The following is a 15,433-nucleotide window of genomic DNA, read 5'->3' on the forward strand; positions in this document are numbered from 1 at the left end:
CTGTCTGTCTGTCGGTCTGCCATACGTTAATAACTGCCTCTGTCATGTTTGTCGGATTCGGTGTTGACGAATTTATTGCTTGAAGTGTAACGGCCGAATTCCTGATATAAGTTTTTATCTTGCCTATCATCTTGAGAGGCGGTATAAGTGTAATGTAGAGCATGTTTGTATACTTTATGTGAGACTGCATTTCATGGATTTTTATTTAAATGGTCATTTTAGTATATAAAGTTGCCACCCTTCCACTGTAAGAGTATTTTTAAAAAATCAAGTTGCACCTTCAATGGTAAGTTAATTTTTTTAGTGTTAGTGTTTTGTACAATTTCGATCCCTCCTATGGGGTGCATAGTTCATGTGCTTGTGCGAATTGTTAAAATTTTTAGTTTAAAGTAATCTGGTGTGTTGCAGATTTGCACCAGTGTAGTCTTTCAGAGGTGGTTGTGAGCAGTCGTGACTACGGCCGTGTTAAAAGGGACCGGCAAAGTTCTCAGCCCAAAAGCTCATACTGTCAATATTTGTTCTTTCTGCCTCTGAATAAATTGTAACTTGATATTTAGAGGGTGCTATTTGATTATAATTTGAAATCTGTTAAAGAAAATGTTTACAGGAATAAAATCTCCAATGTTGATCGTGTTAGGACAGCAACCAGCCACAAATTTACTTTGAGTTCCTTTATTCAAAGGAAACCGTTACCGGTTTCGAATCGTTGCGATTCATCATCAGACGGTTTACACGCTTTCTTTCTACTTTTGGTGTGTTTTTTACAGATTAATTGTCCTAAAATATAAATAAAACACAATTACAAACACGCCACACACAGATGGTTGCATTGCAGATTTTCGTTGCATGTGACTTACGTGAAACGTCGGTTTCGAGTGATTGTTTCTATAACGTTCATCCAATCGATGTAAATGCATTCCCACTGCATCCTCGTTGTTGCACACGTAATAGTTGTCACTGTACACTTTAGATTTGTCGCTGAGTTCATTCCAACCACGCACAACATGTTTTGGTACATACAAAGAGCTTACAAACATATGGGTGTCACAGATGCTACGATATAACGTAACATTTGACGATGATGTCCTATTTTTGGAAAGGACCATATATTCTTTTACAAAACTGTAATGTCTTTTACATTAGTGTAGAGAGATTGAATTTTTTTTCTATATATATATATATAAATCTGTTACTGCTAATTTAATTATAAAGTTTTTTATATATATTTAGAGCTGTATAGGTAAAATAGTACATTATTTTATTACATTTGGCAATATGAGAATTATAGTAACATATAAATTTTCTACTTGATCTGCAGATAGGTGTATTAATATTATTTGCTTTGGAGGCTGGAAAGTAATTTTTGGAAATTTTTCAGGAAAGGGGCGTTAGCCAACTCTGTTTGTTCGTTAAGGATATAGTCTGGGGTGCTGTTTTTGTGTGTGTGTATTTCTAATTCTTCTAATATATTCATAGTGGCCCCTTTTTCTGTTAGATGTAAAATCTTTAAGTTGTCCTCAATGTTACCCACTGAATGGTTTTCTTCAGCAATATGGGCTGCAAATGCTGATTTGTTCAAGTTACCAAGTCTTAGGGCGTCAATATGTTCTTTATATCTAATTTCAAAACTTCTGCCTGTCTGTCCAATGTAGAATTTTGGGCATGTATCACACTTGAGTTTGTATATTCCTGATTTACGGTAGGGACTCTTGGAGGTGTTTACATCATGTATCACTTTTTGTTGTAATTTATTTTTTGTGGAAAAGCTGATTCTGATATTTTTCTTCTTTTTAAATAAGTTTGCTATTTGGTATGAAAGTGGGCCTATGTCTGGGAGAGTAGCATATTTAGGTTTGGCTTCAGTGGCACACTGATTTGGCTTGAAGTGACTGCTGTGAAGTGGATCTGTGGGTTTTGTCTGCATTTTGTTGTGGAGTTTTTCTATTATTTTGGGTTTATATTCATTATTATGAGCAACTGTTTTAATTATGTTGATTTCATTTTGTTGGTCTGTGTCACTCATTGGTACTTTTTTAATTCGGTGTAGCATCGTTCTGAAATATGCCATGAAAGTAAAGCACTCATAGTAAAAGCTGACAAAGGAAATTCTTTAATCATAATGCATGAAAGGGAATATGTAGAGAAAACCTTGCAATTTTTCCATAGCAACAATATTACTGAAATAAAGACGGATCCTACAGTAAAATTCCAAACTAAACTCCGAAAGCTACTACAAAACTGTAACTTTTTACTGAACAAATATGAAATACGTAACTGCATAACAATGAATCCCTCGGCACCAAAACTGCGTGCACAGCCAAAGGTTCATAAAGAAAATTGTCCCATTCGCCCGATTGTTAACTCAAGAAACAGCCCTGCATACTTCATAAGCCGTAAATTAAAAGACCTCATTACCAAATACTATACATTTGAAAATAACTACACCATACATAACACACATGAACTCATAAGCTTAATTAAAGACATCCACATCCCACCAACAGCTAAATTAGCATCACTAGACATAGTCAACCTGTACACGAACATCCCTGTAAAAGAGACTATTAACATTATAAGAAACAATCTGCTTAAATATAAGAAAATTAGTGTTGCAGAGATCTATGAACTCAGTGAAATACTTTCACTTATTCTAGACCATAATTACTTTAGCTTCAACAATAAACTGTACCAACAACATGATGGCTTGGCAATGGGAAGTAGCTTAGCTGGGATATTGGCTGACATTTACATCAACCATATAGAACAAAAATTCTTTTCTGCCAACCAGCACATCTCAAACAAAATAATATACTACAGAAGATATGTTGATGGTACAATACTGCTTTTTGATGGTACAAGCAATGAAATAGATACATTAGCAGCAGATCTTAACAAAATGCACAAAAATATTAAATTCACAGTTGAACATGAAACTAATAAAAGCATTAACTTTCTTGACCTGAAAATTTGCAATAGTAACAATAAACATCAATTCAGTATTTACAGAAAACCTACCACCACAGATGTCAGTATTAGCAACTCATCTTGCCACCCCCGCCAACAAAAAATGGCATATTTCAGAACGATGCTACACCGAATTAAAAAAGTACCAATGAGTGACACAGACCAACAAAATGAAATCAACATAATTAAAACAGTTGCTCATAATAATGAATATAAACCCAAAATAATAGAAAAACTCCACAACAAAATGCAGACAAAACCCACAGATCCACTTCACAGCAGTCACTTCAAGCCAAATCAGTGTGCCACTGAAGCCAAACCTAAATATGCTACTCTCCCAGACATAGGCCCACTTTCATACCAAATAGCAAACTTATTTAAAAAGAAGAAAAATATCAGAATCAGCTTTTCCACAAAAAATAAATTACAACAAAAAGTGATACGTGATGTAAACACCTCCAAGAGTCCCTACCGTAAATCAGGAATATACAAACTCAAGTGTGATACATGCCCAAAATTCTACATTGGACAGACAGGCAGAAGTTTTGAAATTAGATATAAAGAACATATTGACGCCCTAAGACTTGGTAACTTGAACAAATCAGCATTTGCAGCCCATATTGCTGAAGAAAACCATTCAGTGGGTAACATTGAGGACAACTTAAAGATTTTACATCTAACAGAAAAAGGGGCCACTATGAATATATTAGAAGAATTAGAAATACACACACACAAAAACAGCACCCCAGACTATATCCTTAACGAACAAACAGAGTTGGCTAACGCCCCTTTCCTGAAAAATTTCCAAAAATTACTTTCCAGCCTCCAAAGCAAATAATATTAATACACCTATCTGCAGATCAAGTAGAAAATTTATATGTTACTATAATTCTCATACTGCCAAATGTAATAAAATAATGTACTATTTTACCTATACAGCTCTAAATATATATAAAAAACTTTATAATTAAATTAGCAATAACAGATTTATATATATATATATAGAAAAAAAAATTCAATGTCTCTACACTAATGTAAAAGACATTACAGTTTTGTAAAAGAATATATGGTCCTTTCTAAACATAGGACATCATCGTCAAATGTTACGTTATATCGTAGCATCTGTGACACCCATATGTTTGTAAGCTCTTTGTATGTACCAAAACATGTTGTGCGTGGTTGGAATGAACTCAGCGACAAATCTAAAGTGTACAGTGACAACTATTACGTGTGCAACAACGAGGATGCAGTGGGAATGCATTTACATCTATTGGATGAACGTTATAGAAACAATCACTCGAAACCGACGTTTCACGTAAGTCACATGCCACGAAAATCTGCAATGCAATCATCTGTGTGTGGCGTGTTTGTAATTGTGTCTTATTTATATTTTAGGACAATTAATCTGTAAAAAACACACCAAATGTAGAAAGAAAGCGTGTAAACCGTCTGATGATGAATCGCAACGATTCGAAACCGGTAACGGTTTCCTTTGAATAAAGGAACTCAAAGTAAATTTGTGGCTGGTTGCTGTCCTAACACGATCAACATTTGTCTTCAAAAACAGCCACGGTCTCCAACATGTCATCATATGACAAAAGTGCATAAAATCTCCATTTGTGAAAGAAATTTAATTTGTTTCATCAGTTACTAACTGGCAACTACTTCCACGATTACATAGTGTGATTAAATGTGTTAATGTTCTTGATGAATCGCTACTAAATAAAGTAAATTCTTAAGAAAAGCTTTCTTAAGAAAAGCTTCTTGCTACTACTCTTTGAGTAACTGATGGAATTATAGTTGTACTTCTTTTATAATGTAGTAATATTTCGCTTTGGCCAAGTGACTGTTTAGCTGCATGTTACAGGTTGTCATGACGGCCAGAGAATGTCCAGGATTCGGCCTATTGCGCAAAAATCAAATATTATGTGTGTTGCGCATTCATAATATAAACAAACAAGGCACTGTTCCTGAGTTGCTTGAGGATTTAAAAGATGCCTTGCTCAATCCGGTCCAAATTTCACGGGAAGTTATTGGTTTCTTTCAAACAGCCATGGCAGCGGCGTCAGCTTGGTGAGTTCCAACAATTAGACTGGTTTTGTGTTGATCAACCAAGTCACAAGCAATTAGCTAGATTACGCGCGCATTGGGTGCACGTGTTTAACTGGGTCTCTGATTTAGAACAACTTGCTGTAAACGAGGCTGATCATAAGGAAGTGGTTGAGTTGCAGCGAAAAGTGGCTGCGTTGCAGATTAGGTTAACTGGGTTACAGTCTAGCTCCGAAGAATCTAGTGGGCAGGTCCAAGTCGATCCGGCACGGACAGGAAGCGAACTAAATAACCCAAACCGCGGAATTGAACCTGAAAAATGGTTCAAATGGCTCTGAGCACTATGGGACTTAACTGCTGTGGTTATCAGTCCCCTAGAACTTAGAACTACTTAAACCTAACTAACCTAAGGACATCACACACATCCATGCCAGAGGCAGGATTCGAACCTGTGACTGTAGCGGTCACGCGGTTCCAGACTGTAGCGCCTAGAACCGCACGGCCACTCCGGCCGGCAATTGAACCTAACTCTGAGTTTTCCGCAAAGCTACCTAACCTGATTGCACTTCTGTCAAAGGATGTAGGAGAATTAAGTGTAGAATCGTTAGCGAAGATACAGGAAATTCTTTGGTTACTGGTTTATTTTGAGCAGCATTCTTTTGCTTTTCAAATATCGCACTCCACCCTGTTAGCTCTGTTGTACCCGTTAGCAAAGGGGAAGTGTTACGAATTAATTTCTAGAGGTCGTTATGACAACTTAGACAACTAATAATCGCTGAGAGACTCACAGAGGGCTTTAGGAAACATCTAGAATGCCAGTATATTTGGAAGGTGCAGGCCGCTATTGAAGATCTGTCAATGTACGTGGAAAGGGTAAGGGTAGCTTCACAGGCGTTGCTAAGTGATTTATCAGAAGAACAATTAATTGCAGTAGTTTTGGAGGGAATGGCGGCCGCTGACAAAATAAATTTTATTTTGAAGTCACCCCCGAAGACCTGGGAGGAACACTCTGTTGTTGTTACTTCTGCATCTGCGCTAAAGTTAAGCGAGGACTCTAGGAATGTTAGTGTGTCAGGACAAGCGAAGGAAAATTTTGGAGTGGAGAGAGATTGTCCGAGTAGTAATTATCAAGGCGTACACAGGAAATGTTTTTGATGTGAGGCTAGTATGCATTTGGTTAGGAGTTATCCGGTTTCACGTGGGGCAAGAAATACTAAACGACATAAGGGCAGACGGCACGTTTCCGGTAGTAACTTATTGTGCGTGCCGTAGTTGCCGATTCCCGGTTACGCCTACCTTATATTTGTCTTAATTTGAATCAGGAACCTCTGCGCGATTTATTAGATACTGGTAGCACGTATTCCTTGCTTAATGAGGCTTGGTTTCTGGAATTTTGGCAATCTTACCAAACTGAGACCTAAAAAGATCCCGCTTCGGAGATGTTGTCTGGCCACTGGTCAGGTGTTGCCTCTGGCAGGGTGGGTTAAGGGTAGTGTTACTGTCGGACAGTTTTCGTGGCCAATGACCTTTGCTCTCGTTACAAGCTTGCCGGTAAATATGGTGCTGGGTTGTGATTTCATTTCTAAAACTCAACTAGTTTTGGATTATTCCGGGGGTAAGTTTTCTTTTAAGTTCGCGCCAAATCATAAGTTTGGATTTTGTGAATGTCGAGCGGCGTTAACATCCACGCCTCCTTCCTTGTCAGTCACTCCTATTAATGATATTGATCTCTGCCATCTTTCTCCGTGGCAGGGCCAACAGGTCCACGACTTGTTGGATGCATTTCCTGGCTTATTTAGTGATAAACTTGGAGTAACGAATAAATTAGAATATGATATTCGTTTGACTGACAATATTCCGGTTAGACAGTCCCCATATCGTCTCTCACCACCTAAGATGAAAGAATTGCGGGAAAAGGCACAGAAGATGTTGGATCAAGGGGTTATCCGTCCCTCGACTTCTCCGGATGTCTCTCCGATATTCTTGGTACTGAAGGGTCAGGTTAGTGATTTCAGGGTTTAAATGAAAAGGTGATTTTGGAATCAGTCCTATTGCCTGATCTACACAATTCCTTTACTTGGTTTTCAGCCGCGTCTTGGTTCACGGTTCTTGACTTAAATCAGGCTTATTACCAGATCCTGTTGACAGAGGAGTGTAAATATGTCACAGTGTTTTACACCGACTGGAATCTATTTGAATTTTAACCGGGTCCCTTTTGGGCTGGCCACCGGAGCTGCTATTTTGACTCGTTTATTAGATAGTATACTGGGTGAATTTAAACTATGCTTTGTCTGTAATTACCTGGATGACCTTGTGATATACAGTAAATCGTTTGAAGAGCATTTGAGTCATTTGCACCAAGTATTTACTAAACTTCAGCAGGCTTGTCTAACCGTTAAACTCTCCAAGGTCACACTTGCGAGGCCCCAGATTTCCTCTTAGGCCATATTGTTTCAGGCGATGCGGTTCGGATCGATCAGGATCGTACTAAAGCCTTGCGCACGCTCCCACCCCCCGACTGATAAGCGGGGACTCACTAATTTTTAGTTTAAAGTTATCTGGTGTGTTGCAGATTTGCACCAGCGTAGTCTTTCAGAGGTGTTGTGAGCGGTCGTGACTACAGCCATGTCAAACGGGAGCGGCAAGGTTCTCAGCCCGAAAGCTCATACTGTCAATATTTGTTTTTTCTGCCTCTAAATAAATTGTAACTTGATATTTAGAGGGTGCTATTTGATTATAATTCTAAACCTGTTAAAAAAAACGAAAAAAGGTTTTCAGGAATAAAATTTCCATTTGTGAAAGAAATTTAATTTGCTTTCATCAGTTACCCACTGGCAACTACTTCCACACTCACAGTGTGATTGAATGTGTTAACGTTCTTGATGAATCACTAGTAAAAAGTAAATTCTTAAGAAAAGCTTTTGAAGGTAAATTCACAGTTCAAAATGACATTTCAAAAACAAGTTTCAACTTTAAATTAAATGCCGAAAACTTTTTTACTAGACTGGCATCCAGGACTCCAATCAAGCAACTATTGTCTCTACTAACTAAATACCAAAGATCTTAAATAACGTTTCAGCCACAGGTAAGCAAGTGTGCACATTTTTAAATGACATACCATAAGGTTTTTTGTTGAATGGGGATTTGAACCCAACATCTAAAAGGATTATTAACCAAGCACAATAATACGTTATATGTCCATATATTTCACTGGTAGCATGATGACAAACTGAAATAATGAGACAAATAAGATTGTCCCTTTACTGGGATCTGAATCCAGCACCTATCATTTTTTCTAGCCACAAATACACGTTAAACATCTGCTTAGTTCACCTGTAGCGAGATGGGCACGTACCTGATTTCAAAATAATGTAACATAAAGTTCTGTGTGGGTTGGGAGTGTAAGCCTGCACGTAGCATCATTGCTGACTGCACACAAGGAGACGTTGATTGTCGAATTCTTTTCCGCCAATTGCTAGGAGTGAAATGTTTTATCCTGAAATGATGCCTGCAAAGTTTTGTGTGTGACGGAGTCGAAACCAACAATGACCGTCATCGTTGACAAAACGTACAACCACGATAAAAATCAAAATTACTTTTCTCCTTTGGTCTGGTGTGCACATACGACTTCAAACAACACGAAGAGCTTTGCAGTCAACCACAATTATAACAGATGCTAATGACTATGGACATACCCCTGGGAAGCATTTCTTAACACAAAACACTGTTACACCAGATGCGTAATTTTACATTCTGAGGACACACATTAGCATTTAATTGGAAATTTTTTGTCAGGGCAAAACATTTTATTTCGATGAAGTTAAGGCCCAGTGGTTCAAATGTCCACCTGGCCATCCTGATTCACGTTTTCCTTTATTTCCTTAATCCAATTAACGAGAATACTGAGACCTTTCCTTTGTAAGAGCACTATCGATTTCCTTCCCACATCTGGCACTGTAGATTCTGCTTTGTCTCTATTGGTCCTGCAGTCCATGGGACATTTAACCCTAAATAACTTCTTTCTTTCCTCCATCCTCAGCATTTCCTATTGAATTCAAGTGTCTCACAAAGGTTAAATGGTCGCATTTCATCACATCTGCCAGTAATCGATTGGGCCATAGTGGTAAACAGCCACATCGGAGCAATCCTGCTCGAAATGAGAAAACTATTTTCTGATGTGATTTCTTCGATGCACTTAGCACAGACATGCACAAAATGTTTCATGCCCCATTTTTGAAGGCTTAAACAACAATCCTCATAACCTTCAAATTTACAACATTGAATAAGTCACTGCGAGAACAATTTACAACTTGAAATAAAAAATATACTTATTGCAATGTGTATGACAATATCTGAAGCAAAATCTCTGATCTTATGCATGAATCTACTTGATTCAGTAAATTATGCCCTATTACGATTCACTTCAATGTAGTAAGTTACATGCAAAAAATTAGGCACTTCCTTACGTAATTGCACGATTTTCTTTTTTTGTGCCTCCTTCCACATTCCTACAGCCTTTAGTAAATTTTTCCTCGCAGAATTTATCTGGAGCATGTGTGCTACACAAGCTAGATGTACTGAAGACAAGCGTAGTCTTTGCCCAGATCAATGGTGTTAATGATAACAAAAGAAATAACAGTAATCTTCAAAAAACGTATTGGATAAACAAAGTTGCTTTGTTGCTTAAAACCACCTCATGGTATAAAATAAATTCCTTCTGAAGTTGTAATAAAAGATCAACACTTCGAAAATAACAATGGACCCATTCTCAGAACAAAACAGTGACTCTATGAATGACGTCCTTATAAACCAAATGCATCTAATTTTGTAGTAAATTTGTAAGCCTCTAGCACAACAAATAAAGCACTAGAAAATAATTAACTGCTCTTGACTTAATGACTCACTGCAGTTAGAAGTATGACAACACTATCTGGAGAACGTTCTGGAAATTTTATTGATACTTGTAGCTGCATTTAATTTGTATGGCCCAGTGCTGGTGTAACCATAAATTTGTCCAAAATCAAGCTGCTTAGATGTGGACATAATACTTCCTGCAGAAATTTTTGCATCCTAATATAATGGCAGTAGTGCAGCTGACTGTTATGTGATTTAATTTCAACTATTACAAAAATGAAGTCCGTAGCACACATGGGTAGCTGAGGCAACTAGTGAACATTGATATGGATTAAGAAGGAAAAGAATGTTTTGAAGAGGCTGTAATGGACCTCCAGAGAAACAGAATGCTCATCCAGTGAGGAACCTTTATTCATTAATGACAGAACAATGACACAGCACTGAGTAGTTCAGTGGTCTGTTGAGGCAAACACTTAACAAATATGAACAGACTCTCCTCACCTCTGGCAACTTTAGTTCAAAAAACATAAGGTTGCGCTTTTCTTCCTAATCTACAATAAACATGATGTACCTTTACTACCTACTGGAGTAGAGTCGATGTAGGTTGGGCCATGACCAAGGCAGGAGTTCGAGAAGTGGCTCACCATTGACCTTGCTTATAACTGATATTTTATTTCATTACTGAACCAATCATCATGTTAAAGTCACAGTGCATGTATCTTACTGTATTTGCACTTTAGATGTTGAAAATGTTGTGCTGAAGTGGGAGTCTAAGTCAGATATATATTTCTGCTGTTTTTGACCCTTTTTGGACTATAGAGGTCCATAATTTTGTTGTTTCCTCAACATTACAAATTCTTCAAGGTTTCTATTAAGGGGCAAGTCTGGTTTTAAATAGTAGTTGGGTATAAAAATTTTCATTGGGTGATTTCAAGTTGCAGCATTCACACTCCAAACTGTAGGTGGAAAGTTGTTATAATTTTTAATATTTCTGCATGAATTGTCAACAGTAACGATTGGTGCCTGTTTCGGCTCCCAATCAGGCTCAGAACTTTTTATCATATCATTTCAGGTTTATGAATTCCACTTCTAGTTACTGGTGAAAAACTATTTGACAGTCATCTCTCTGTGTTTAGTCAATGGTGACAGTATGTACAGGATTAGGGTCCCAGTCAGCCCAGAACTTACTCGCCTAATTTCTAGTTCAGACACGAGAATATCTCACCAGTGATGAAATAAACGGACATTGTACATCTATACATGGCTAATGATATGTGCTGGGTTCAAAGTGGAGTAGGACAAAACTTTGTTACCCAATCATTTCAGTTTCATCCTCACCCTAGCAATGAAAAGTTTTCAATATGACATTATAACATTTTATCACGCTTCATTAACAACCCTACTAGGTAATGGGTCCGAATCCCTGCCCAAAACAAAACTTTCTACCACATCACATCAAGTTTGAACATACACACACTCAGTTGTGTGTGCATGAAACGATAGTTAAGATCTCTTGTGATTAGTTAGAGACAGTGGTAACTGGACTGGAATCCTGGGTTGCAGTCCAATACAAAAGCATGTAGTCTCAAGTTGAATCTTGCTTTGTGGAATTTCATTTATTGTAATAAATTTGAGTTCACAAGCGCTGAGGACTCATCTCTAGTAATGGGTTTTCGGATGTGGCATTAGTTTTCATCTGCACTGATAGCTGTAAAGGGAAATTTTCTCTGGTGGTCTCTTGTAGTAATTTTGTATAGTGAAACGACTGTATTGGAATGAGAGCAGACAAACTAAACTGCAAGACGGTTACATTATGTGGTTGCATACAAACCAGGTGGAATGTGATTCAAGTCACTGGGCTGCTATTGAGCATGACAGTACATCAGTACATCACAGGATCCACAAATGCATATGAATGGGACAGGCACTCATCTGGTTGTGAAAAACATTTCAATAACAATTAACATGATATTTCGATGATCAGAACAGTGTTCAAAGCATGTATTAAAGACTGGTTTTTGGAAGGTAAGGATAATGAAAAGGACAAGAGCGTGTTTCGAACAGAGCTGGAGAAGAAGTTCAGTACAATGGGCAGTGCAGCAAGGTGCAAATTGTGATTTAACGACAGAAAGCGGCTATGGTAGTGCAAAATTTACTTTTCATAAGTTATACCACATTAATCTTAATTTCATCCAATAAATACGGTTGATAGAAATTTCAGTATTTTCCAAATGAGCATCCTCACATTGTAAGCACACATGAAACCATGAAGTGGTTAAAATAAGCTGTTTCATTTCCCAGTCATGAAAAAATGACGAGTGAGAATGTGTGTGTGTGTGTGTGTGTGTGTGTGTGTGTGTGTGTGTGTGTGTGTGTGTGTGTGTGTGTGGAGGGGGGCAGATGGTGAGCAATGTTGGTGATTGGTGATATTGTAGTCTGTCTGCTGCGAACTTACTAGTGAAAAAAAATGAAGTCTGTCCTCCACATACAGTTGACATGAATGGTAAATTTCATGAGAAACTGATTTCTACAAGGCCTTGCATGGATACATAGGGAGCAAGATGAACATCGAGTCATAAGACACACCCCACACCCCCTGAAAAAGTGCAAAAGCATTGAATCAACCATTGAAATAAAAAATTATCTGCATATATATATATAACAAATTTATGTATTTTATTTTAATTATTATTAAAATCCTACACATCTGCTGAGTATAAAATTTGAGTGTGACAGAAAGTATCATTTTTGAGGCGGAGGGATGGGGTGGAAAGGAGACAGTAAAAGACTGTGGCAGTGCCAGAACTGAACAGCATATCTGTGTCTGCAACTGACACCCAATAGTGTGTGACGTATGAGGCAGTGAAGTAGGTGGAGATCAGGAATTACGACAAGGATCTAATATTTGTCATGAAGAAAATTTGCAAAACGTACACAAAGATTACCATTAGTAAACCAATTATCATTAATAAATTTTTTTCAAACTTAAGAGCTTGTGTTATTTCCCATAGCAAGCAGGATGAGTCTGAAGTAAAGTAGAAAAATATATTTAGATGCAATTTTTTAAGAACATAAATAATAACTGTAATATGTTCATTAATGAAACATGAATTTTCATTTTGATTTCTATTGAACAAAAGAGAAACACACTGAATGATTTACAGTATAGGCTATAAGTTCATTACAATTGGTCAAGGGAATGCAGGTAGTGGCATCTCAAAACAAGGTTTCCAGTATGTCAAATAGCACAAAAGATATTGCATAAATTCCAAAATACAGATGAAAAATAAAAGAAAATTTATCAGTGTTCATGGCTTCTAAAATTGTACAGACAGTTGTAACTGTAAGATGGTGCAGAAACAAGGGAATTTTGGTCTCAGAGACTCTTTAATATTTAGACTATCAGAGGTGGAATAGCAACATCAATAGACAGGATCGATAATGCTGTAGGGAGTGCCACAGTGGAAAGATATTCTGTGGTATTCGCTCGGTGGCTGTACTAAAGCCACAGAGCAACTGAGATACGCAAGCAGGCGTTAGATGCCTATTGATTGAGCACACAGTAAAGCATATTATTCTATGTTTCATAGAAGGGAATGTATCCAAGTACTGCATCAGATTTATATAATGGCTGAACAGAGAAGAGAACGAAATGATGTGGGAACACTCAACACTGAGGTGGTCTCACGGAGCATGAGGTGTGAGCAGCCATATACTGGAGCACCTATGCTTACTTTGCCTGGTTTTCTGAACATCTTGCATACACGCCCTGACAACAAGCCATTACTCTTTGGTATAATGTGCCTTTAAAGTAGTTCAAAATCTTCCTTGTACTGTTCAGATTTGGAGAGAACAAATAATTAAATTGGGAAAGCTACTGACTTATGGCTTGCATGTAGAAATAAAGTGACAGACAACTACGCAACAGAAAAAGCTATAGTACTGAGGTGTGAATAGCAATTACTCTGACAGTCTGCTTTGTTGTTGTTGTTGTGGTCTTCAGTGCTGAGACTGGTTTGATGCAGCTCTCCATGCTACAGTAAAGCTGCATGCCCTCGGGAAAAATTACGGCTGTAGTTTCCCCTTGCTTTCAGCCGTTCGCAGTACCAGCACAGCAAGGCCGTTTTGGTTATTGTTACAAGGCCAGATCAGTCAATCATCCAGACTGTTGCCCTTGCAACTACTGAAAAGGCTGCTGCCCCTCTTCAGGAACCACACGTTTGTCTGGCCTCTCAACAGATACCCCTCCGTTGTGGTTGCACCTACGGTACGGCTATCTGTATCGCTGAGGCACGCAAGCCTCCCCACCAACGGCAAGGTCCATGGTTCATGGGGGGGGCTGCTTTACTAGACGAAAAAAATTCCACAGATCAACAGCAATTAAAAAGATATTGTATATATTCGAGCCCTCCTTGAACCATGCTGCAGTGCACTATCTTGTTTAAGGTATCAGCTATAAGTGACACACTTGGACCTTGACTTTATGCAGCGTGGCATTATTCGAAGGTATCTTGTTGTCATCGGACACAGAGGCACAGAACAACTTTAAACGCTACTTTATCTAAACAGGCCTACAGCAACCCATAAAGTCTGTTGGTTTAAAACTACACAGGTCACTGTGTCTGAGCCTGTGATGGCCAATACAGCTTTATGTCCACAGAAGAAGGGTTTACGCTGTATTCACACAGTGAATGTATCGTTTGTCCTGACACTTGACGTTAAAACCTAAGGACCCACTTTTGTACACATGTAGTGCAACAGAATAGTGTCTACCAATTGTCTCTTTAATGATTTTTGTTAGCTAACGTACCTTGTGGATGACATCGGAAGTTCACTGAGGCTTTTTGCAGATGATGCTGTGGTGTATCGAGGGGTTGTAACAATGGAAAATTGTACTGAAATGCATCAGGATCTGCAGCGAATTGACGCATGGTGCAGGGAATGGCAATTGAATCTCAATGTAGGCAAGTGTAATGTGCTGCGAATACATAGAAAGATAGATCCCTTATCATTTAGCTACAAAATAGGTCAGCAACTGGAAGCAGTTAATTCCATAAATTATCTGGGAGTACACATTAGGAGTGATTTAAAATGGAATGATCATATAAAGTTGATCGTCGGTAAAGCAGACGCCAGACTGAGATTCGTTGGAAGAATCCTAAGGAAATGCAATCCGAAAACAAACGAAGTAGGTTACAGTAGGCTTGTGCGCCCACTGCTCGAATACTGCCCAGCAGTGTGGGATCCGTACCAGATAGGGTTGATAGAAGAGATAGAGGAGATCCAACGGAGAGCAGCGCGCTTCGTTACAGGATCATTTAGTAATCGCGAAAGCGTTACGGAGATGATAGATAAACTCCAGTGGAAGACTCTGCAGGAGAGACGCTCAGTAGCTCTGTACGGGCTTTTGTTGAAGTCTCGAGAACATACCTTCACCGAAGAGTCAAGCAGTATATTGCTTCCTCCTACGTATATCTTGTGAAGAGACTATGAGGATAAAATCAGAGAGATTGGAGCCCACACAGAAGCATACCGACAATCCTTCTTTCCACGAACGAGACTGGAA

General features: G+C 38.3%; 2 protein-coding genes across 2 annotated transcripts in view; one reads left to right on the top strand and one right to left on the bottom strand.

The window, feature by feature from the left end:
• Nucleotides 1-15,433, top strand: part of LOC126427123 (uncharacterized) — a 525,102-nt gene that overhangs the window by 422,125 nt on the left and 87,544 nt on the right. The gene's annotated exons all lie outside the window — the stretch shown is intronic.
• The window catches only part of LOC126427122 (ankyrin-2-like), a 91,500-nt gene that overhangs the window by 18,021 nt on the left and 58,046 nt on the right, over nt 1-15,433 (bottom strand). The window lies entirely within an intron of this gene.

Source organism: Schistocerca serialis, chromosome 11 (assembly GCF_023864345.2).
Source record: "Schistocerca serialis cubense isolate TAMUIC-IGC-003099 chromosome 11, iqSchSeri2.2, whole genome shotgun sequence".
Taxonomy (NCBI): Eukaryota; Metazoa; Arthropoda; class Insecta; order Orthoptera; family Acrididae; genus Schistocerca; species Schistocerca serialis.